Source organism: Carassius carassius, chromosome 50, assembly GCF_963082965.1.
Source record: "Carassius carassius chromosome 50, fCarCar2.1, whole genome shotgun sequence".
In the NCBI taxonomy this organism is placed as follows: Eukaryota; Metazoa; Chordata; class Actinopteri; order Cypriniformes; family Cyprinidae; genus Carassius; species Carassius carassius.
The window spans coordinates 20612456-20636364 of record NC_081804.1 but is presented as its reverse complement, the minus strand read 5'-3'; the positions used below and the strand labels follow the sequence as shown (position 1 = coordinate 20636364).

General features: G+C 38.2%; 8 non-coding genes and 2 pseudogenes across 8 annotated transcripts; all 10 read right to left on the bottom strand.

Moving 5' to 3' along the window:
• Nucleotides 1-522: 522 nt before the first annotated feature.
• LOC132133898 (5S ribosomal RNA) lies at nucleotides 523-641 on the bottom strand. The gene has a single exon (XR_009429284.1). It is a non-coding gene; the product is annotated as a 5S ribosomal RNA (ribosomal RNA).
• Nucleotides 642-3214: 2573 nt separating this feature from the next.
• LOC132133897 (5S ribosomal RNA) lies at nucleotides 3215-3333 on the bottom strand. The gene has a single exon (XR_009429283.1). It is a non-coding gene; the product is annotated as a 5S ribosomal RNA (ribosomal RNA).
• Nucleotides 3334-6528: 3195 nt separating this feature from the next.
• Nucleotides 6529-6647, bottom strand: LOC132133905 (5S ribosomal RNA). Its single transcript, XR_009429291.1, has one exon. It is a non-coding gene; the product is annotated as a 5S ribosomal RNA (ribosomal RNA).
• A 2552-nt stretch (nucleotides 6648-9199) lies between these two features.
• Nucleotides 9200-9318, bottom strand: LOC132133895 (5S ribosomal RNA). Its single transcript, XR_009429281.1, has one exon. It is a non-coding gene; the product is annotated as a 5S ribosomal RNA (ribosomal RNA).
• Nucleotides 9319-12373: 3055 nt separating this feature from the next.
• LOC132133894 (5S ribosomal RNA) lies at nucleotides 12374-12492 on the bottom strand. The gene has a single exon (XR_009429280.1). It is a non-coding gene; the product is annotated as a 5S ribosomal RNA (ribosomal RNA).
• Nucleotides 12493-15818: 3326 nt separating this feature from the next.
• Nucleotides 15819-15937, bottom strand: LOC132133893 (5S ribosomal RNA). The gene has a single exon (XR_009429279.1). It is a non-coding gene; the product is annotated as a 5S ribosomal RNA (ribosomal RNA).
• A 3037-nt stretch (nucleotides 15938-18974) lies between these two features.
• On the bottom strand, nucleotides 18975-19093 carry LOC132133911 (5S ribosomal RNA). Its single transcript, XR_009429297.1, has one exon. It is a non-coding gene; the product is annotated as a 5S ribosomal RNA (ribosomal RNA).
• Nucleotides 19094-20179: 1086 nt separating this feature from the next.
• On the bottom strand, nucleotides 20180-20298 carry LOC132133853 (5S ribosomal RNA; annotated as a pseudogene).
• A 227-nt stretch (nucleotides 20299-20525) lies between these two features.
• On the bottom strand, nucleotides 20526-20643 carry LOC132133854 (5S ribosomal RNA; annotated as a pseudogene).
• A 910-nt stretch (nucleotides 20644-21553) lies between these two features.
• Nucleotides 21554-21672, bottom strand: LOC132133872 (5S ribosomal RNA). Its single transcript, XR_009429260.1, has one exon. It is a non-coding gene; the product is annotated as a 5S ribosomal RNA (ribosomal RNA).
• Nucleotides 21673-23909: the final 2237 nt, after the last annotated feature.

Genomic DNA, 23909 nt, shown 5'->3' with positions numbered 1-23909 from the left:
TCATTATATAAGTAGGGAAGAAAACCCAAAAGCTTAAAGCACCGGGTATTATTCCCAGGCAGTCTCCCATCCAAGTAGTAACCAGAACCAAACATGCTAAGATTCAGAGATCGGACATTGACTCTTTTTTTTTTTTTTTTTTTTTTTTTTTCACGATTATTATATAATTAGTGAAAAAAATCCAAAAAGTAAAAGATTTTGAAAAATTTCCAAAAAGCTTTCAGCACCTGGTATTCCGAGGCGGTTCCCCATCCAAGTACTAACAAGGCATAGCCAGGTATGGCCGTAAGCGAAGGCTGCTTCAGAGAGAGGGCTATTTAAAGATCAGCCACTCTAATCTCCAGTTCATTATATAAGTAGGGAAGAAAACCCAAAACCTTAAAGCACCGGGTATTATTCCCAGGCAGTCTCCCATCCAAGTAGTAACCAGAACAAAACATGCTAAGATTCAGAGATCGGGCATTGTCTCTTTTTTTTTTTTTTTTTTAAGATTATTACATAACTAGTGAAAATTTTCCACAAAGCTTACAGCACCTGGTATTCCCAGGCGGTCTCCTATCCAAGTACTAACCAGGCCCAAACCTGCTTAGCTTCCGAGATCAGACGAGATCGGGCATAGCCAGGTTGGTATGGCCGTAAGCGAAAGCTGCTGCAAAGAGAGGGTTATTTAAAGATCAGCCACTCTAATCTCCAGTATATTATATAAGTAGGGAAGAAAACCCAAAAGCTTACAGCACCTGGCATTCCCAAGCAGTCTCCCATCCAAGTAGTAACCAGAACCAAACATGCTAAGATTCAGAGATCGGGCATTGACTCTTTTTTTTTTTTTTTTTTTTTTTGCACGATTATTATATAATTAGTGAAAAAAATCCAAAAAGTAAAAGATTTTGAAAAATTTCCAAAAAGCTTTCAGCACCTGGTATTACGAGGCAGTTCCCCACTCAAGTACTAACCAGGCATAGCCAGGTATGGCCGTAAGCGAAGGCTGCTTCAGAGAGAGGGCTATTTAAAGATCAGCCACTCTAATCTCCAGTACATTATATAAGTAGGGAAGAAAACCCAAAAGCTTACAGCACCGGGTATTATTCCCAGGCAGTCTCCCATCCAAGTAGTAACCAGAACAAAACATGCTAAGATTCAGAGATCGGGCATTGTCTCTTTTTTTTTTTTTTCAAGATTATTACATAACTAGTGAAAATTTTCCAAAAAGCTTACAGCACCTGGTATTCCCAGGCGGTCTCCCATCCAAGTAGTAACCAGAACAAAACATGCTAAGATTCAGAGATCGGGCATTGACTCTTTTTTTTTTTTTTTTTTTTTTTTGCACGATTATTATATAATTAGTGAAAAAAATCCAAAAAGTAAAAAATTGTGAAAAATTTCCAAAAAGCTTTCAGCACCTGGTATTCCGAAGCGGTTTCCCATCCAAGTACTAACCAGGCATAGCCAGATATGGCCGTAAGCGAAGGCTGCTTCAGAGAGAGGGCTATTTAAAGATCAGCCACTCTAATCTCCAGTTCATTATATAAGTAGGGAAGAAAACCCAAAAGCTTAAAGCACCGGGTATTATTCCCAGGCAGTCTCCCATCCAAGTAGTAACCAGAACCAAACATGCTAAGATTCAGAGATCGGGCATTGACTCTTTTTTTTTTTTTTTTTTTTTTTTTTTGCACGATTATTATATAATCAGTGAAAAAAATCCAAAAAGTAAAAAATTGTGAAAAATTTCCAAAAAGCTTTCAGCACCTGGTATTCCGAAGCGGTTCCCCATCCAAGTACTAACCAGGCATAGCCAGGTATGGCCGTAAGCGAAGGCTGCTTCAGAGAGAGGGCTATTTAAAGATCAGCCACTCTAATCTCCAGTTCATTATATAAGTAGGGAAGAAAACCCAAAAGCTTAAAGCACCGGGTATTATTCCCAGGCAGTCTCCCATCCAAGTAGTAACCAGAACCAAACATGCTAAGATTCAGAGATCGGGCATTGACTCTTTTTTTTTTTTTTTTTTTTTTTGCACGATTATTATATAATTAGTGAAAAAAATCCAAAAAGTAAAGGATTTTGAAAAATTTCCAAAAAGCTTTCAGCACCTGGTATTACGAGGCAGTTCCCCACTCAAGTACTAACCAGGCATAGCCAGGTATGGCCGTAAGCGAAGGCTGCTTCAGAGAGAGGGCTATTTAAAGATCAGCCACTCTAATCTCCAGTACATTATATAAGTAGGGAAGAAAACCCAAAAGCTTACAGCACCGGGTATTATTCCCAGGCAGTCTCCCATCCAAGTAGTAACCAGAACAAAACATGCTAAGATTCAGAGATCGGGCATTGTCTCTTTTTTTTTTTTTTCAAGATTATTACATAACTAGTGAAAATTTTCCAAAAAGCTTACAGCACCTGGTATTCCCAGGCGGTCTCCCATCCAAGTAGTAACCAGAACAAAACATGCTAAGATTCAGAGATCGGGCATTGACTCTTTTTTTTTTTTTTTTTTTTTTTTTGCACGATTATTATATAATTAGTGAAAAAAATCCAAAAAGTAAAAAATTGTGAAAAATTTCCAAAAAGCTTTCAGCACCTGGTATTCCGAAGCGGTTTCCCATCCAAGTACTAACCAGGCATAGCCAGATATGGCCGTAAGCGAAGGCTGCTTCAGAGAGAGGGCTATTTAAAGATCAGCCACTCTAATCTCCAGTTCATTATATAAGTAGGGAAGAAAACCCAAAAGCTTAAAGCACCGGGTATTATTCCCAGGCAGTCTCCCATCCAAGTAGTAACCAGAACCAAACATGCTAAGATTCAGAGATCGGACATTGACTCTTTTTTTTTTTTTTTTTTTTTTTTTTTCACGATTATTATATAATTAGTGAAAAAAATCCAAAAAGTAAAAGATTTTGAAAAATTTCCAAAAAGCTTTCAGCACCTGGTATTCCGAGGCGGTTCCCCATCCAAGTACTAACAAGGCATAGCCAGGTATGGCCGTAAGCGAAGGCTGCTTCAGAGAGAGGGCTATTTAAAGATCAGCCACTCTAATCTCCAGTTCATTATATAAGTAGGGAAGAAAACCCAAAACCTTAAAGCACCGGGTATTATTCCCAGGCAGTCTCCCATCCAAGTAGTAACCAGAACAAAACATGCTAAGATTCAGAGATCGGGCATTGTCTCTTTTTTTTTTTTTTTTTTTAAGATTATTACATAACTAGTGAAAATTTTCCACAAAGCTTACAGCACCTGGTATTCCCAGGCGGTCTCCTATCCAAGTACTAACCAGGCCCAAACCTGCTTAGCTTCCGAGATCAGACGAGATCGGGCATAGCCAGGTTGGTATGGCCGTAAGCGAAAGCTGCTGCAAAGAGAGGGTTATTTAAAGATCAGCCACTCTAATCTCCAGTATATTATATAAGTAGGGAAGAAAACCCAAAAGCTTACAGCACCTGGCATTCCCAAGCAGTCTCCCATCCAAGTAGTAACCAGAACCAAACATGCTAAGATTCAGAGATCGGGCATTGACTCTTTTTTTTTTTTCAAGATTATTACATAACTAGTGAAAATTTTCCAAAAAGCTTACAGCACCTGGTATTCCCAGGCGGTCTCCCATCCAAGTAGTAACCAGAACAAAACATGCTAAGATTCAGAGATCGGGCATTGACTCTTTTTTTTTTTTTTTTTGCACGATTATTATATAATTAGTGAAAAAAATCCAAAAAGTAAAAGATTTTGAAAAATTTCCAAAAAGCTTTCAGCACCTGGTATTCCGAGGCGGTTCCCCATCCAAGTACTAACAAGGCATAGCCAGGTATGGCCGTAAGCGAAGGCTGCTTCAGAGAGAGGGCTATTTAAAGATCAGCCACTCTAATCTCCAGTTCATTATATAAGTAGGGAAGAAAACCCAAAACCTTAAAGCACCGGGTATTATTCCCAGGCAGTCTCCCATCCAAGTAGTAACCAGAACAAAACATGCGAAGATTCAGAGATCGGGCATTGTCTCTTTTTTTTTGTTTTTTTTTAAGATTATTACATAACTAGTGAAAAAAATCCAAAAAGTAAAAAATTGTGAAAAATTCATTAAATTCGTAAGAAAAAATTCGTGAAAAATTCGTAAGCGAAGGCTGCTTCAGAGAGAGGGCTATTTAAAGATCAGCCACTCTAATCTCCAGTTCATTATATAAGTAGGGAAGAAAACCCAAAACCTTAAAGCACCGGGTATTATTCCCAGGCAGTCTCCCATCCAAGTAGTAACCAGAACAAAACATGCGAAGATTCAGAGATCGGGCATTGACTCTTTTTTTTTTTTTTTTTTTTTTTGCACGATTATTATATAATTAGTGAAAAAAATCCAAAAAGTAAAAAATTGTGAAAAATTTCCAAAAAGCTTTCAGCACCTGGTATTCCGAAGCGGTTTCCCATCCAAGTACTAACCAGGCATAGCCAGGTATGGCCGTAAGCGAAGGCTGCTTCAGAGAGAGGGCTATTTAAAGATCAGCCACTCTAATCTCCAGTTCATTATATAAGTAGGGAAGAAAACCCAAAAGCTTAAAGCACCGGGTATTATTCCCAGGCAGTCTCCCATCCAAGTAGTAACCAGAACCAAACATGCTAAGATTCAGAGATCGGGCATTGACTCTTTTTTTTTTTTTTTTTTTTTTTTTTTGCACGATTATTATATAATCAGTGAAAAAAATCCAAAAAGTAAAAAATTGTGAAAAATTTCCAAAAAGCTTTCAGCACCTGGTATTCCGAAGCGGTTCCCCATCCAAGTACTAACCAGGCATAGCCAGGTATGGCCGTAAGCGAAGGCTGCTTCAGAGAGAGGGCTATTTAAAGATCAGCCACTCTAATCTCCAGTTCATTATATAAGTAGGGAAGAAAACCCAAAAGCTTAAAGCACCGGGTATTATTCCCAGGCAGTCTCCCATCCAAGTAGTAACCAGAACCAAACATGCTAAGATTCAGAGATCGGGCATTGACTCTTTTTTTTTTTTTTTTTTTTTTTGCACGATTATTATATAATTAGTGAAAAAAATCCAAAAAGTAAAGGATTTTGAAAAATTTCCAAAAAGCTTTCAGCACCTGGTATTACGAGGCAGTTCCCCACTCAAGTACTAACCAGGCATAGCCAGGTATGGCCGTAAGCGAAGGCTGCTTCAGAGAGAGGGCTATTTAAAGATCAGCCACTCTAATCTCCAGTACATTATATAAGTAGGGAAGAAAACCCAAAAGCTTACAGCACCGGGTATTATTCCCAGGCAGTCTCCCATCCAAGTAGTAACCAGAACAAAACATGCTAAGATTCAGAGATCGGGCATTGTCTCTTTTTTTTTTTTTTCAAGATTATTACATAACTAGTGAAAATTTTCCAAAAAGCTTACAGCACCTGGTATTCCCAGGCGGTCTCCCATCCAAGTAGTAACCAGAACAAAACATGCTAAGATTCAGAGATCGGGCATTGACTCTTTTTTTTTTTTTTTTTGCACGATTATTATATAATTAGTGAAAAAAATCCAAAAAGTAAAAAATTGTGAAAAATTTCCAAAAAGCTTTCAGCACCTGGTATTCCGAAGCGGTTTCCCATCCAAGTACTAACCAGGCATAGCCAGATATGGCCGTAAGCGAAGGCTGCTTCAGAGAGAGGGCTATTTAAAGATCAGCCACTCTAATCTCCAGTTCATTATATAAGTAGGGAAGAAAACCCAAAAGCTTAAAGCACCGGGTATTATTCCCAGGCAGTCTCCCATCCAAGTAGTAACCAGAACCAAACATGCTAAGATTCAGAGATCGGGCATTGACTCTTTTTTTTTTTTTTTTTTTTTTTTTTGCACGATTATTATATAATCAGTGAAAAAAATCCAAAAAGTAAAAAATTGTGAAAAATTTCCAAAAAGCTTTCAGCACCTGGTATTCCGAAGCGGTTCCCCATCCAAGTACTAACCAGGCATAGCCAGGTATGGCCGTAAGCGAAGGCTGCTTCAGAGAGAGGGCTATTTAAAGATCAGCCACTCTAATCTCCAGTTCATTATATAAGTAGGGAAGAAAACCCAAAAGCTTAAAGCACCGGGTATTATTCCCAGGCAGTCTCCCATCCAAGTAGTAACCAGAACCAAACATGCTAAGATTCAGAGATCGGACATTGACTCTTTTTTTTTTTTTTTTTTTTTTTTTTTCACGATTATTATATAATTAGTGAAAAAAATCCAAAAAGTAAAAGATTTTGAAAAATTTCCAAAAAGCTTTCAGCACCTGGTATTCCGAGGCGGTTCCCCATTCAAGTACTAACAAGGCATAGCCAGGTATGGCCGTAAGCGAAGGCTGCTTCAGAGAGAGGGCTATTTAAAGATCAGCCACTCTAATCTCCAGTTCATTATATAAGTAGGGAAGAAAACCCAAAACCTTAAAGCACCGGGTATTATTCCCAGGCAGTCTCCCATCCAAGTAGTAACCAGAACAAAACATGCTAAGATTCAGAGATCGGGCATTGTCTCTTTTTTTTTTTTTTTTTTTAAGATTATTACATAACTAGTGAAAATTTTCCACAAAGCTTACAGCACCTGGTATTCCCAGGCGGTCTCCTATCCAAGTACTAACCAGGCCCAAACCTGCTTAGCTTCCGAGATCAGACGAGATCGGGCATAGCCAGGTTGGTATGGCCATAAGCGAAAGCTGCTGCAAAGAGAGGGTTATTTAAAGATCAGCCACTCTAATCTCCAGTATATTATATAAGTAGGGAAGAAAACCCAAAAGCTTACAGCACCTGGCATTCCCAAGCAGTCTCCCATCCAAGTAGTAACCAGAACCAAACATGCTAAGATTCAGAGATCGGGCATTGACTCTTTTTTTTTTTTTTTTTTTTTTTGCACGATTATTATATAATTAGTGAAAAAAATCCAAAAAGTAAAAGATTTTGAAAAATTTCCAAAAAGCTTTCAGCACCTGGTATTACGAGGCAGTTCCCCACTCAAGTACTAACCAGGCATAGCCAGGTATGGCCGTAAGCGAAGGCTGCTTCAGAGAGAGGGCTATTTAAAGATCAGCCACTCTAATCTCCAGTACATTATATAAGTAGGGAAGAAAACCCAAAAGCTTACAGCACCGGGTATTATTCCCAGGCAGTCTCCCATCCAAGTAGTAACCAGAACAAAACATGCTAAGATTCAGAGATCGGGCATTGTCTCTTTTTTTTTTTTTTCAAGATTATTACATAACTAGTGAAAATTTTCCAAAAAGCTTACAGCACCTGGTATTCCCAGGCGGTCTCCCATCCAAGTAGTAACCAGAACAAAACATGCTAAGATTCAGAGATCGGGCATTGACTCTTTTTTTTTTTTTTTTTTTTTTTGCACGATTATTATATAATTAGTGAAAAAAATCCAAAAAGTAAAAAATTGTGAAAAATTTCCAAAAAGCTTTCAGCACCTGGTATTCCGAAGCGGTTTCCCATCCAAGTACTAACCAGGCATAGCCAGATATGGCCGTAAGCGAAGGCTGCTTCAGAGAGAGGGCTATTTAAAGATCAGCCACTCTAATCTCCAGTTCATTATATAAGTAGGGAAGAAAACCCAAAAGCTTAAAGCACCGGGTATTATTCCCAGGCAGTCTCCCATCCAAGTAGTAACCAGAACCAAACATGCTAAGATTCAGAGATCGGGCATTGACTCTTTTTTTTTTTTTTTTTTTTTTTTTTTGCACGATTATTATATAATCAGTGAAAAAAATCCAAAAAGTAAAAAATTGTGAAAAATTTCCAAAAAGCTTTCAGCACCTGGTATTCCGAAGCGGTTCCCCATCCAAGTACTAACCAGGCATAGCCAGGTATGGCCGTAAGCGAAGGCTGCTTCAGAGAGAGGGCTATTTAAAGATCAGCCACTCTAATCTCCAGTTCATTATATAAGTAGGGAAGAAAACCCAAAAGCTTAAAGCACCGGGTATTATTCCCAGGCAGTCTCCCATCCAAGTAGTAACCAGAACCAAACATGCTAAGATTCAGAGATCGGGCATTGACTCTTTTTTTTTTTTTTTTTTTTTTTGCACGATTATTATATAATTAGTGAAAAAAATCCAAAAAGTAAAGGATTTTGAAAAATTTCCAAAAAGCTTTCAGCACCTGGTATTACGAGGCAGTTCCCCACTCAAGTACTAACCAGGCATAGCCAGGTATGGCCGTAAGCGAAGGCTGCTTCAGAGAGAGGGCTATTTAAAGATCAGCCACTCTAATCTCCAGTACATTATATAAGTAGGGAAGAAAACCCAAAAGCTTACAGCACCGGGTATTATTCCCAGGCAGTCTCCCATCCAAGTAGTAACCAGAACAAAACATGCTAAGATTCAGAGATCGGGCATTGTCTCTTTTTTTTTTTTTTCAAGATTATTACATAACTAGTGAAAATTTTCCAAAAAGCTTACAGCACCTGGTATTCCCAGGCGGTCTCCCATCCAAGTAGTAACCAGAACAAAACATGCTAAGATTCAGAGATCGGGCATTGACTCTTTTTTTTTTTTTTTTTGCACGATTATTATATAATTAGTGAAAAAAATCCAAAAAGTAAAAAATTGTGAAAAATTTCCAAAAAGCTTTCAGCACCTGGTATTCCGAAGCGGTTTCCCATCCAAGTACTAACCAGGCATAGCCAGATATGGCCGTAAGCGAAGGCTGCTTCAGAGAGAGGGCTATTTAAAGATCAGCCACTCTAATCTCCAGTTCATTATATAAGTAGGGAAGAAAACCCAAAAGCTTAAAGCACCGGGTATTATTCCCAGGCAGTCTCCCATCCAAGTAGTAACCAGAACCAAACATGCTAAGATTCAGAGATCGGGCATTGACTCTTTTTTTTTTTTTTTCACGATTATTATATAATTAGTGAAAAAAATCCAAAAAGTAAAAGATTTTGAAAAATTTCCAAAAAGCTTTCAGCACCTGGTATTCCGAGGCGGTTCCCCATCCAAGTACTAACAAGGCATAGCCAGGTATGGCCGTAAGCGAAGGCTGCTTCAGAGAGAGGGCTATTTAAAGATCAGCCACTCTAATCTCCAGTTCATTATATAAGTAGGGAAGAAAACCCAAAACCTTAAAGCACCGGGTATTATTCCCAGGCAGTCTCCCATCCAAGTAGTAACCAGAACAAAACATGCTAAGATTCAGAGATCGGGCATTGTCTCTTTTTTTTTTTTTTTTTTTAAGATTATTACATAACTAGTGAAAATTTTCCACAAAGCTTACAGCACCTGGTATTCCCAGGCGGTCTCCTATCCAAGTACTAACCAGGCCCAAACCTGCTTAGCTTCCGAGATCAGACGAGATCGGGCATAGCCAGGTTGGTATGGCCGTAAGCGAAAGCTGCTGCAAAGAGAGGGTTATTTAAAGATCAGCCACTCTAATCTCCAGTATATTATATAAGTAGGGAAGAAAACCCAAAAGCTTACAGCACCTGGCATTCCCAAGCAGTCTCCCATCCAAGTAGTAACCAGAACCAAACATGCTAAGATTCAGAGATCGGGCATTGACTCTTTTTTTTTTTTTTTTTTTTTTTGCACGATTATTATATAATTAGTGAAAAAAATCCAAAAAGTAAAAGATTTTGAAAAATTTCCAAAAAGCTTTCAGCACCTGGTATTACGAGGCAGTTCCCCACTCAAGTACTAACCAGGCATAGCCAGGTATGGCCGTAAGCGAAGGCTGCTTCAGAGAGAGGGCTATTTAAAGATCAGCCACTCTAATCTCCAGTACATTATATAAGTAGGGAAGAAAACCCAAAAGCTTACAGCACCGGGTATTATTCCCAGGCAGTCTCCCATCCAAGTAGTAACCAGAACAAAACATGCTAAGATTCAGAGATCGGGCATTGTCTCTTTTTTTTTTTTTTCAAGATTATTACATAACTAGTGAAAATTTTCCAAAAAGCTTACAGCACCTGGTATTCCCAGGCGGTCTCCCATCCAAGTAGTAACCAGAACAAAACATGCTAAGATTCAGAGATCGGGCATTGACTCTTTTTTTTTTTTTTTTTTTTTTTGCACGATTATTATATAATTAGTGAAAAAAATCCAAAAAGTAAAAGATTTTGAAAAATTTCCAAAAAGCTTTCAGCACCTGGTATTACGAGGCAGTTCCCCACTCAAGTACTAACCAGGCATAGCCAGGTATGGCCGTAAGCGAAGGCTGCTTCAGAGAGAGGGCTATTTAAAGATCAGCCACTCTAATCTCCAGTACATTATATAAGTAGGGAAGAAAACCCAAAAGCTTACAGCACCGGGTATTATTCCCAGGCAGTCTCCCATCCAAGTAGTAACCAGAACAAAACATGCTAAGATTCAGAGATCGGGCATTGTCTCTTTTTTTTTTTTTCAAGATTATTACATAACTAGTGAAAATTTTCCAAAAAGCTTACAGCACCTGGTATTCCCAGGCGGTCTCCCATCCAAGTAGTAACCAGAACAAAACATGCTAAGATTCAGAGATCGGGCATTGACTCTTTTTTTTTTTTTTTTTTTTTTTGCACGATTATTATATAATTAGTGAAAAAAATCCAAAAAGTAAAAAATTGTGAAAAATTTCCAAAAAGCTTTCAGCACCTGGTATTCCGAAGCGGTTTCCCATCCAAGTACTAACCAGGCATAGCCAGATATGGCCGTAAGCGAAGGCTGCTTCAGAGAGAGGGCTATTTAAAGATCAGCCACTCTAATCTCCAGTTCATTATATAAGTAGGGAAGAAAACCCAAAAGCTTAAAGCACCGGGTATTATTCCCAGGCAGTCTCCCATCCAAGTAGTAACCAGAACCAAACATGCTAAGATTCAGAGATCGGGCATTGACTCTTTTTTTTTTTTTTTTTTTTTTTTTTTGCACGATTATTATATAATCAGTGAAAAAAATCCAAAAAGTAAAAAATTGTGAAAAATTTCCAAAAAGCTTTCAGCACCTGGTATTCCGAAGCGGTTCCCCATCCAAGTACTAACCAGGCATAGCCAGGTATGGCCGTAAGCGAAGGCTGCTTCAGAGAGAGGGCTATTTAAAGATCAGCCACTCTAATCTCCAGTTCATTATATAAGTAGGGAAGAAAACCCAAAAGCTTAAAGCACCGGGTATTATTCCCAGGCAGTCTCCCATCCAAGTAGTAACCAGAACCAAACATGCTAAGATTCAGAGATCGGGCATTGACTCTTTTTTTTTTTTTTTTTTTTTTTGCACGATTATTATATAATTAGTGAAAAAAATCCAAAAAGTAAAGGATTTTGAAAAATTTCCAAAAAGCTTTCAGCACCTGGTATTACGAGGCAGTTCCCCACTCAAGTACTAACCAGGCATAGCCAGGTATGGCCGTAAGCGAAGGCTGCTTCAGAGAGAGGGCTATTTAAAGATCAGCCACTCTAATCTCCAGTACATTATATAAGTAGGGAAGAAAACCCAAAAGCTTACAGCACCGGGTATTATTCCCAGGCAGTCTCCCATCCAAGTAGTAACCAGAACAAAACATGCTAAGATTCAGAGATCGGGCATTGTCTCTTTTTTTTTTTTTTCAAGATTATTACATAACTAGTGAAAATTTTCCAAAAAGCTTACAGCACCTGGTATTCCCAGGCGGTCTCCCATCCAAGTAGTAACCAGAACAAAACATGCTAAGATTCAGAGATCGGGCATTGACTCTTTTTTTTTTTTTTTTTTTTTTTTTGCACGATTATTATATAATTAGTGAAAAAAATCCAAAAAGTAAAAAATTGTGAAAAATTTCCAAAAAGCTTTCAGCACCTGGTATTCCGAAGCGGTTTCCCATCCAAGTACTAACCAGGCATAGCCAGATATGGCCGTAAGCGAAGGCTGCTTCAGAGAGAGGGCTATTTAAAGATCAGCCACTCTAATCTCCAGTTCATTATATAAGTAGGGAAGAAAACCCAAAAGCTTAAAGCACCGGGTATTATTCCCAGGCAGTCTCCCATCCAAGTAGTAACCAGAACCAAACATGCTAAGATTCAGAGATCGGACATTGACTCTTTTTTTTTTTTTTTTTTTTTTTTTTTCACGATTATTATATAATTAGTGAAAAAAATCCAAAAAGTAAAAGATTTTGAAAAATTTCCAAAAAGCTTTCAGCACCTGGTATTCCGAGGCGGTTCCCCATCCAAGTACTAACAAGGCATAGCCAGGTATGGCCGTAAGCGAAGGCTGCTTCAGAGAGAGGGCTATTTAAAGATCAGCCACTCTAATCTCCAGTTCATTATATAAGTAGGGAAGAAAACCCAAAACCTTAAAGCACCGGGTATTATTCCCAGGCAGTCTCCCATCCAAGTAGTAACCAGAACAAAACATGCTAAGATTCAGAGATCGGGCATTGTCTCTTTTTTTTTTTTTTTTTTTTAAGATTATTACATAACTAGTGAAAATTTTCCACAAAGCTTACAGCACCTGGTATTCCCAGGCGGTCTCCTATCCAAGTACTAACCAGGCCCAAACCTGCTTAGCTTCCGAGATCAGACGAGATCGGGCATAGCCAGGTTGGTATGGCCGTAAGCGAAAGCTGCTGCAAAGAGAGGGTTATTTAAAGATCAGCCACTCTAATCTCCAGTATATTATATAAGTAGGGAAGAAAACCCAAAAGCTTACAGCACCTGGCATTCCCAAGCAGTCTCCCATCCAAGTAGTAACCAGAACCAAACATGCTAAGATTCAGAGATCGGGCATTGACTCTTTTTTTTTTTTCAAGATTATTACATAACTAGTGAAAATTTTCCAAAAAGCTTACAGCACCTGGTATTCCCAGGCGGTCTCCCATCCAAGTAGTAACCAGAACAAAACATGCTAAGATTCAGAGATCGGGCATTGACTCTTTTTTTTTTTTTTTTTGCACGATTATTATATAATTAGTGAAAAAAATCCAAAAAGTAAAAGATTTTGAAAAATTTCCAAAAAGCTTTCAGCACCTGGTATTCCGAGGCGGTTCCCCATCCAAGTACTAACAAGGCATAGCCAGGTATGGCCGTAAGCGAAGGCTGCTTCAGAGAGAGGGCTATTTAAAGATCAGCCACTCTAATCTCCAGTTCATTATATAAGTAGGGAAGAAAACCCAAAACCTTAAAGCACCGGGTATTATTCCCAGGCAGTCTCCCATCCAAGTAGTAACCAGAACAAAACATGCGAAGATTCAGAGATCGGGCATTGTCTCTTTTTTTTTGTTTTTTTTTAAGATTATTACATAACTAGTGAAAAAAATCCAAAAAGTAAAAAATTGTGAAAAATTCATTAAATTCGTAAGAAAAAATTCGTGAAAAATTCGTAAGCGAAGGCTGCTTCAGAGAGAGGGCTATTTAAAGATCAGCCACTCTAATCTCCAGTTCATTATATAAGTAGGGAAGAAAACCCAAAACCTTAAAGCACCGGGTATTATTCCCAGGCAGTCTCCCATCCAAGTAGTAACCAGAACAAAACATGCGAAGATTCAGAGATCGGGCATTGACTCTTTTTTTTTTTTTTTTTTTTTTTGCACGATTATTATATAATTAGTGAAAAAAATCCAAAAAGTAAAAAATTGTGAAAAATTTCCAAAAAGCTTTCAGCACCTGGTATTCCGAAGCGGTTTCCCATCCAAGTACTAACCAGGCATAGCCAGATATGGCCGTAAGCGAAGGCTGCTTCAGAGAGAGGGCTATTTAAAGATCAGCCACTCTAATCTCCAGTTCATTATATAAGTAGGGAAGAAAACCCAAAAGCTTAAAGCACCGGGTATTATTCCCAGGCAGTCTCCCATCCAAGTAGTAACCAGAACCAAACATGCTAAGATTCAGAGATCGGGCATTGACTCTTTTTTTTTTTTTTTTTTTTTTTTTTTGCACGATTATTATATAATCAGTGAAAAAAATCCAAAAAGTAAAAAATTGTGAAAAATTTCCAAAAAGCTTTCAGCACCTGGTATTCCGAAGCGGTTCCCCATCCAAGTACTAACCAGGCATAGCCAGGTATGGCCGTAAGCGAAGGCTGCTTCAGAGAGAGGGCTATTTAAAGATCAGCCACTCTAATCTCCAGTTCATTATATAAGTAGGGAAGAAAACCCAAAAGCTTAAAGCACCGGGTATTATTCCCAGGCAGTCTCCCATCCAAGTAGTAACCAGAACCAAACATGCTAAGATTCAGAGATCGGGCATTGACTCTTTTTTTTTTTTTTTTTTTTTTTTGCACGATTATTATATAATTAGTGAAAAAAATCCAAAAAGTAAAGGATTTTGAAAAATTTCCAAAAAGCTTTCAGCACCTGGTATTACGAGGCAGTTCCCCACTCAAGTACTAACCAGGCATAGCCAGGTATGGCCGTAAGCGAAGGCTGCTTCAGAGAGAGGGCTATTTAAAGATCAGCCACTCTAATCTCCAGTACATTATATAAGTAGGGAAGAAAACCCAAAAGCTTACAGCACCGGGTATTATTCCCAGGCAGTCTCCCATCCAAGTAGTAACCAGAACAAAACATGCTAAGATTCAGAGATCGGGCATTGTCTCTTTTTTTTTTTTTTCAAGATTATTACATAACTAGTGAAAATTTTCCAAAAAGCTTACAGCACCTGGTATTCCCAGGCGGTCTCCCATCCAAGTAGTAACCAGAACAAAACATGCTAAGATTCAGAGATCGGGCATTGACTCTTTTTTTTTTTTTTTTTGCACGATTATTATATAATTAGTGAAAAAAATCCAAAAAGTAAAAAATTGTGAAAAATTTCCAAAAAGCTTTCAGCACCTGGTATTCCGAAGCGGTTTCCCATCCAAGTACTAACCAGGCATAGCCAGATATGGCCGTAAGCGAAGGCTGCTTCAGAGAGAGGGCTATTTAAAGATCAGCCACTCTAATCTCCAGTTCATTATATAAGTAGGGAAGAAAACCCAAAAGCTTAAAGCACCGGGTATTATTCCCAGGCAGTCTCCCATCCAAGTAGTAACCAGAACCAAACATGCTAAGATTCAGAGATCGGGCATTGACTCTTTTTTTTTTTTTTTTTTTTTTTTTTGCACGATTATTATATAATCAGTGAAAAAAATCCAAAAAGTAAAAAATTGTGAAAAATTTCCAAAAAGCTTTCAGCACCTGGTATTCCGAAGCGGTTCCCCATCCAAGTACTAACCAGGCATAGCCAGGTATGGCCGTAAGCGAAGGCTGCTTCAGAGAGAGGGCTATTTAAAGATCAGCCACTCTAATCTCCAGTACATTATATAAGTAGGGAAGAAAACCCAAAAGCTTACAGCACCGGGTATTATTCCCAGGCAGTCTCCCATCCAAGTAGTAACCAGAACAAAACATGCTAAGATTCAGAGATCGGGCATTGTCTCTTTTTTTTTTTTCAAGATTATTACATAACTAGTGAAAATTTTCCAAAAAGCTTACAGCACCTGGTATTCCCAGGCGGTCTCCCATCCAAGTAGTAACCAGAACAAAACATGCTAAGATTCAGAGATCGGGCATTGACTCTTTTTTTTTTTTTTTTTGCACGATTATTATATAATTAGTGAAAAAAATCCAAAAAGTAAAAGATTTTGAAAAATTTCCAAAAAGCTTTCAGCACCTGGTATTCCGAGGCGGTTCCCCATCCAAGTACTAACAAGGCATAGCCAGGTATGGCCGTAAGCGAAGGCTGCTTCAGAGAGAGGGCTATTTAAAGATCAGCCACTCTAATCTCCAGTTCATTATATAAGTAGGGAAGAAAACCCAAAACCTTAAAGCACCGGGTATTATTCCCAGGCAGTCTCCCATCCAAGTAGTAACCAGAACAAAACATGCTAAGATTCAGAGATCGGGCATTGTCTCTTTTTTTTTTTTTTTTTTTAAGATTATTACATAACTAGTGAAAATTTTCCACAAAGCTTACAGCACCTGGTATTCCCAGGCGGTCTCCTATCCAAGTACTAACCAGGCCCAAACCTGCTTAGCTTCCGAGATCAGACGAGATCGGGCATAGCCAGGTTGGTATGGCCGTAAGCGAAAGCTGCTGCAAAGAGAGGGTTATTTAAAGATCAGCCACTCTAATCTCCAGTATATTATATAAGTAGGGAAGAAAACCCAAAAGCTTACAGCACCTGGCATTCCCAAGCAGTCTCCCATCCAAGTAGTAACCAGAACCAAACATGCTAAGATTCAGAGATCGGGCATTGACTCTTTTTTTTTTTTTTTTTTTTTTTGCACGATTATTATATAATTAGTGAAAAAAATCCAAAAAGTAAAAGATTTTGAAAAATTTCCAAAAAGCTTTCAGCACCTGGTATTACGAGGCAGTTCCCCACTCAAGTACTAACCAGGCATAGCCAGGTATGGCCGTAAGCGAAGGCTGCTTCAGAGAGAGGGCTATTTAAAGATCAGCCACTCTAATCTCCAGTACATTATATAAGTAGGGAAGAAAACCCAAAAGCTTACAGCACCGGGTATTATTCCCAGGCAGTCTCCCATCCAAGTAGTAACCAGAACAAAACATGCTAAGATTCAGAGATCGGGCATTGTCTCTTTTTTTTTTTTTCAAGATTATTACATAACTAGTGAAAATTTTCCAAAAAGCTTACAGCACCTGGTATTCCCAGGCGGTCTCCCATCCAAGTAGTAACCAGAACAAAACATGCTAAGATTCAGAGATCGGGCATTGACTCTTTTTTTTTTTTTTTTTTTTTTTGCACGATTATTATATAATTAGTGAAAAAAATCCAAAAAGTAAAAAATTGTGAAAAATTTCCAAAAAGCTTTCAGCACCTGGTATTCCGAAGCGGTTTCCCATCCAAGTACTAACCAGGCATAGCCAGATATGGCCGTAAGCGAAGGCTGCTTCAGAGAGAGGGCTATTTAAAGATCAGCCACTCTAATCTCCAGTTCATTATATAAGTAGGGAAGAAAACCCAAAAGCTTAAAGCACCGGGTATTATTCCCAGGCAGTCTCCCATCCAAGTAGTAACCAGAACCAAACATGCTAAGATTCAGAGATCGGCATTGACTCTTTTTTTTTTTTTTTTTTTTTTTTTTTGCACGATTATTATATAATCAGTGAAAAAAATCCAAAAAGTAAAAAATTGTGAAAAATTTCCAAAAAGCTTTCAGCACCTGGTATTCCGAAGCGGTTCCCCATCCAAGTACTAACCAGGCATAGCCAGGTATGGCCGTAAGCGAAGGCTGCTTCAGAGAGAGGGCTATTTAAAGATCAGCCACTCTAATCTCCAGTTCATTATATAAGTAGGGAAGAAAACCCAAAAGCTTAAAGCACCGGGTATTATTCCCAGGCAGTCTCCCATCCAAGTAGTAACCAGAACCAAACATGCTAAGATTCAGAGATCGGGCATTGACTCTTTTTTTTTTTTTTTTTTTTTTTGCACGATTATTATATAATTAGTGAAAAAAATCCAAAAAGTAAAGGATTTTGAAAAATTTCCAAAAAGCTTTCAGCACCTGGTATTACGAGGCAGTTCCCCACTCAAGTACTAACCAGGCATAGCCAGGTATGGCCGTAAGCGAAGGCTGCTTCAGAGAGAGGGCTATTTAAAGATCAGCCACTCTAATCTCCAGTACATTATATAAGTAGGGAAGAAAACCCAAAAGCTTACAGCACCGGGTATTATTCCCAGGCAGTCTCCCATCCAAGTAGTAACCAGAACAAAACATGCTAAGATTCAGAGATCGGGCATTGTCTCTTTTTTTTTTTTTTCAAGATTATTACATAACTAGTGAAAATTTTCCAAAAAGCTTACAGCACCTGGTATTCCCAGGCGGTCTCCCATCCAAGTAGTAACCAGAACAAAACATGCTAAGATTCAGAGATCGGGCATTGACTCTTTTTTTTTTTTTTTTTGCACGATTATTATATAATTAGTGAAAAAAATCCAAAAAGTAAAAAATTGTGAAAAATTTCCAAAAAGCTTTCAGCACCTGGTATTCCGAAGCGGTTTCCCATCCAAGTACTAACCAGGCATAGCCAGATATGGCCGTAAGCGAAGGCTGCTTCAGAGAGAGGGCTATTTAAAGATCAGCCACTCTAATCTCCAGTTCATTATATAAGTAGGGAAGAAAACCCAAAAGCTTAAAGCACCGGGTATTATTCCCAGGCAGTCTCCCATCCAAGTAGTAACCAGAACCAAACATGCTAAGATTCAGAGATCGGGCATTGACTCTTTTTTTTTTTTTTTTTTTTTTTTTTGCACGATTATTATATAATCAGTGAAAAAAATCCAAAAAGTAAAAAATTGTGAAAAATTTCCAAAAAGCTTTCAGCACCTGGTATTCCGAAGCGGTTCCCCATCCAAGTACTAACCAGGCATAGCCAGGTATGGCCGTAAGCGAAGGCTGCTTCAGAGAGAGGGCTATTTAAAGATCAGCCACTCTAATCTCCAGTACATTATATAAGTAGGGAAGAAAACCCAAAAGCTTACAGCACCGGGTATTATTCCCAGGCAGTTTCCCATCCAAGTAGTAACCAGAACAAAACATGCTAAGATTCAGAGATCGGGCATTGTCTCTTTTTTTTTTTTCAAGATTATTACATAACTAGTGAAAATTTTCCAAAAAGCTTACAGCACCTGGTATTCCCAGGCGGTCTCCCATCCAAGTAGTAACCAGAACAAAACATGCTAAGATTCAGAGATCGGGCATTGACTCTTTTTTTTTTTTTTTTTGCACGATTATTATATAATTAGTGAAAAAAATCCAAAAAGTAAAAGATTTTGAAAAATTTCCAAAAAGCTTTCAGCACCTGGTATTCCGAGGCGGTTCCCCATCCAAGTACTAACAAGGCATAGCCAGGTATGGCCGTAAGCGAAGGCTGCTTCAGAGAGAGGGCTATTTAAAGATCAGCCACTCTAATCTCCAGTTCATTATATAAGTAGGGAAGAAAACCCAAAACCTTAAAGCACCGGGTATTATTCCCAGGCAGTCTCCCATCCAAGTAGTAACCAGAACAAAACATGCGAAGATTCAGAGATCGGGCATTGTCTCTTTTTTTTTGTTTTTTTTTAAGATTATTACATAACTAGTGAAAATTTTCCACAAAGCTTACAGCACCTGGTATTCCCAGGCGGTCTCCCATCCAAGTACTAACCAGGTCCAAACCTGCTTAGCTTCCGAGATCAGACAAGATCGGGGATAGCCAGGTTGGTATGGCCGTAAGCGAAAGCTGCTGCAAAGAGAGGGTTATTTAAAGATCAGCCACTCTAATCTCCAGTATATTATATAAGTAGGGAAGAAAACCCAAAAGCTTACAGCACCTGGCATTCCCAGGCAGTCTCCCATCCAAGTAGTAACCAGAACAAAACATGCTAAGATTCAGAGATCGGGCATTGTCTCTTTTTTTTTTTTTTCAAGATTATTACATAACTAGTGAAAATTTTCCAAAAAGCTTACAGCACCTGGTATTCCCAGGCGGTCTCCCATCCAAGTAGTAACCAGAACAAAACATGCTAAGATTCAGAGATCGGGCATTGACTCTTTTTTTTTTTTTTTTTTTGCACGATTATTATATAATTAGGTGAAATAATCCAAAAAGTAAAAAATTTTGAAAAATTTCCAAAAAGCTTTCAGCACCTGGTATTCCGAAGCGGTTCCCCATCCAAGTACTAACCAGGCATAGCCAGGTATGGCCGTAAGCGAAGGCTGCTTCAGAGAGAGGGCTATTTAAAGATCAGCCACTCTAATCTCCAGTTCATTATATAAGTAGGGAAGAAAACCCAAAAGCTTAAAGCACCGGGTATTATTCCCAGGCAGTCTCCCATCCAAGTAGTAACCAGAACCAAACATGCTAAGATTCAGAGATCGGGCATTGACTCTTTTTTTTTTTTTTTTTTTTTTTTTTTTTTTTGCACGATTATTATATAATTAGTGGAAAAAATCCAAAAAGTAAAAAATTGTGAAAAATTTCCAAAAAGCTTTCAGCACCTGGTATTCCGAAGCGGTTCCCCATCCAAGTACTAGCCAGGTATGGCCATAAGCGAAGGCTGCTTCAGAGAGAGGGCTATTTAAAGATCAGCCACTCTAATCTCCAGTTCATTATATAAGTAGGGAAGAAAACCCAAAAGCTTACAGCACCTGGCATTCCCAGGCAGTCTCCCATCCAAGTAGTAACCGGAACCAAACATGCTAAGATTCAGAGATCGGGCATTGACTCTTTTTTTTTTTTTTTTTTTTTTTTTTTTTGCACGATTATTATATAATTAGTGAAAAAAATCCAAAAAGTAAAAGATTTTGAAAAATTTCCAAAAAGCTTTCAGCACCTGGTATTCCGAGGCGGTTCCCCATCCAAGTACTAACCAGTCCCAAACCTGCTTAGCTTCCGAGATCAGACGAGATCAGGCATAGCCAGGTTGGTATGGCCGTAAACGAAAGCTGCTGCAAAGAGAGGGCTATTTAAAGATCAGACACTCTAATCTCCAGTTCATTATATAAGTAGGGAAGAAAACCCAAAAGCTTAAAGCACCGGGTATTATTCCCAGGCAGTCTCCCATCCAAGTAGTAACCAGAACCAAACATGCTAAGATTCAGAGATCGGGCATTGTCTCTTTTTTTTTTTTTTAAGATTATTACATAACTAGTGAAAATGTTCCAAAAAGTTTACAGCACCTTGTATTCCCAGGCGGTCTCCCATCCAAGTACTAAACAGGCCCAAACCTGCTTAGCTTCCGAGATCAGACGAGATCGGGCATAGCCAGGTTGGTATGGCTTAAGCGAAAGCTGCTGCAAAGAGAGGGCTATTTAAAGATCAGACACTCTAATCTCCAGTTCATTATATAAGTTCATAAGAAAACCCAAAAGCTTACAGCACCTGGTATTCCCAGGCGGTCTCCCATCCAAGTAGTAACCAGAACAAAACATGCTAAGATTCAGAGATCGGGCATTGACTCTTTTTTTTTTTTTTTTTTTTTTTTGCACGATTATTATATAATTAGTGAAAAAAATCCAAAAAGTAAAAGATTTTGAAAAATTTCCAAAAAGCTTTCAGCACCTGGTATTACGAGGCAGTTCCCCATCCAAGTACTAACCAGGCATAGCCAGGTATGGGTGTAAGCGAAGGCTGCTTCAGAGAGAGGGCTATTTAAAGATCAGCCACTCTAATCTCCAGTTCATTATATAAGTAGGGAAGAAAACCCAAAAGCTTACAGCACCGGGCATTCCCAGGCAGTCTCCCATCCAAGAAGTAACCAGAACCAAACATGCTTAGAATCAGAGATCGGGCATTGACTCTTTTTTTTTTTTTTTTTTTTTGCACGATTATTATATAATTAGTGAAAAACATCCAAAAAGTAAAAGATTTTGAAAAATTTCCAAAAAGCTTTCAGCACCTGGTATTCCGAGGCGGTTCCCCATCCAAGTACTAACCAGGCATAGCCAGGTATGGCCGTAAGCGAAGGCTGCTTCACAGAGAGGGCTATTTAAAGATCAGCCACTCTAATCTCCAGTTCATTAAATAAGTAGGGAAGAAAACCCAAAAGCTTAAAGCACCGGGTATTATTCCCAGGCAGTCTCCCATCCAAGTAGTAACCAGAACAAAACATGCTAAGATTCAGAGATCGGGAATTGTCTCTTTTTTTTTTTTTTTTTTTCAAGATTATTACATAACTAGTGAATATTTTCCAAAAAGCTTACAGCACCTGGTATTCCCAGGTGGTCTCCCATCCAAGTACTAACCAGGCCCAAACCTGTTTAGCTTCCGAGATCAGACGAGATCGGGCATAGCCAGGTTGGTATGGCCGTAAGCGAAGGCTGCTGCAAAGAGAGGGCTATTTAAAGATCAGCCACTCTAATCTCCAGTACATTATATAAGTAGGGAAGAAAACCCAAAAGCTTACAGCACCGGGTATTATTCCCAGGCAGTCTCCCATCCAAGTAGTAACCAGAACAAAACATGCTAAGATTCAGAGATCGGGCATTGTCTCTTTTTTTTTTTTTCAAGATTATTACATAACTAGTGAAAATTTTCCAAAAAGCTTACAGCACCTGGTATTCCCAGGCGGTCTCCCATCCAAGTACTAAACAGGCCCAAACCTGCTTAGCTTCGAGATCAGACGAGATCGGGCATAGCTTTTTTTTATTTATTTATTTTTTTTTATTTAGTAAGCATAAATTTTACATGCAATCAAATAAACATTAGAAAAAACTAAAAAACATCCTTTTCAGGCATTGCAATATGCATTTGCCCAAGAATCCACACAACATCTTTTGTAAATATTTTGTAAAAATTTCCCACCTTGTTTTCAAATATAAAATAATTATACAACATTTGAACATAGTCTCCCACCATCCCTTTAAAGAGTAACCACAAATTTAAAATAAAGTCCCTGTTTTTAGCAAAATTTCTTCTTTTCCAAATTGCCTTTTTTGCCAAAATTAATAATAAATTAATTAGTTTCTTATTTGCATTATTCTCGTTCATTCCTAACATAAAATTCATCTCCCAGTTCAAATCCCCCTTATTATCCCTCAAAGCATTAATTGTCTCTTTTAGTTCTTTAAAAAAAGGGGTCAGTTTTTCACAATATAAAAACAAGTGTAAAATACCTTCATCAGCATTTTTACATACTTTGCACTGTGCATTTGTTTCTTTTAGCATTGCACACAATCGCATTTCAGTAAAAACCACATTGTGTCTTATAAAATAATCCAAACATTCTAGTTCCACATCCAAACATTGCCATTTTAGGATCTTCCAAATATCTTTCTCTTTGACTTCATTAAAATGCCTCATCCAAAATACATTAGCAATAGGTTTTTTAAAAACAGAATTTCTAAAAAAAACAGTAAAACATTCCAACAGTTCCCAAATTTAAGTCAAACCACTTATCTTTCCATTTGAAAAACACATCCATTTTGTTTTCGCTTCTCCCCCCTTTGCTTATTTCATCCAGCCATTGCCTTGGGATTGCCTTTTTTACATCCTCATATTGTCTTCTTAAACCTGACATATTAAAATCCTCCTTCTCCTCTTCCATAGCATCTATAATGACCTGCAATGGTAAAAATCCCTCTTTATATTCCCATAAAACATCTCGTATTTTTAAAATTCCCACCTTCCATCCATTTTTCATCCAAAAACCCATCATTTTTTTCCATTCAGCTTTGTTTGTCCTATCCAGATATTTTTTAACAACTTTCACCCTCATACTTTTCATTTTTTGTTCCACATCCACTAAACCCATCCCTCCCTCATCCAGCTGCCCTATTAATGTAAAATAAGCAATCCTTGGAGGCTTTTTATCCCATAAAAACTCTAAAACACATTTCTTTATCCTTTTTAAAACCCAGTTTGGCAATGGCATCACATGTAAAACATACCACATTTTAGACAACATTAACAAATTCACAATTAATATTTTCCCCCTCAAACTTAAAAACATGTTCCTCCAAAAAATCAACCTTCTCTCCATTCCACCTACTATCCCTTCCCACATATTATCTACTGCCACTTTTTCATTCTTTGCTAACACCACCCCTAAAATCTTTATTTCCTGTACCTCCATGAACTTAAACACCCCTGCTAAATCCACCACCCCTCCAAATTTCATATACACAGTTTTTTCTTCATTGATTTTTGCACCCGTCCCATCACAATAGTATTTAATTTTTTCCATAACCTTTTTAACGCTTTCCATATTTTCCACCACAATTGTTGTATCATCTGCGTATTGAAAGATTTTCTTAAATTCCCCTTCCTCTTCCATTTTTATTCCTTTTATTCCTTCCTCCTTATTTATTAAAAGTCCTAAAGGTTCTGCCACCAAAGAATAAAGCTGTGCTGATAACGGACACCCCTGCCTTATAGACCTTAAAACTTTAAAAGGTTGACTTAAAAATCCATTACATTTTACTTTCGTTAAGATATCCTTGTATAAAATTGCAATCCATTTAATAAAATTTTCCCCAAAACCGAACTTCTTTAAAACAGAAAATAAGAATTTATGCTCCACTCTATCAAATGCTTTTTCAAAATCCAACCTT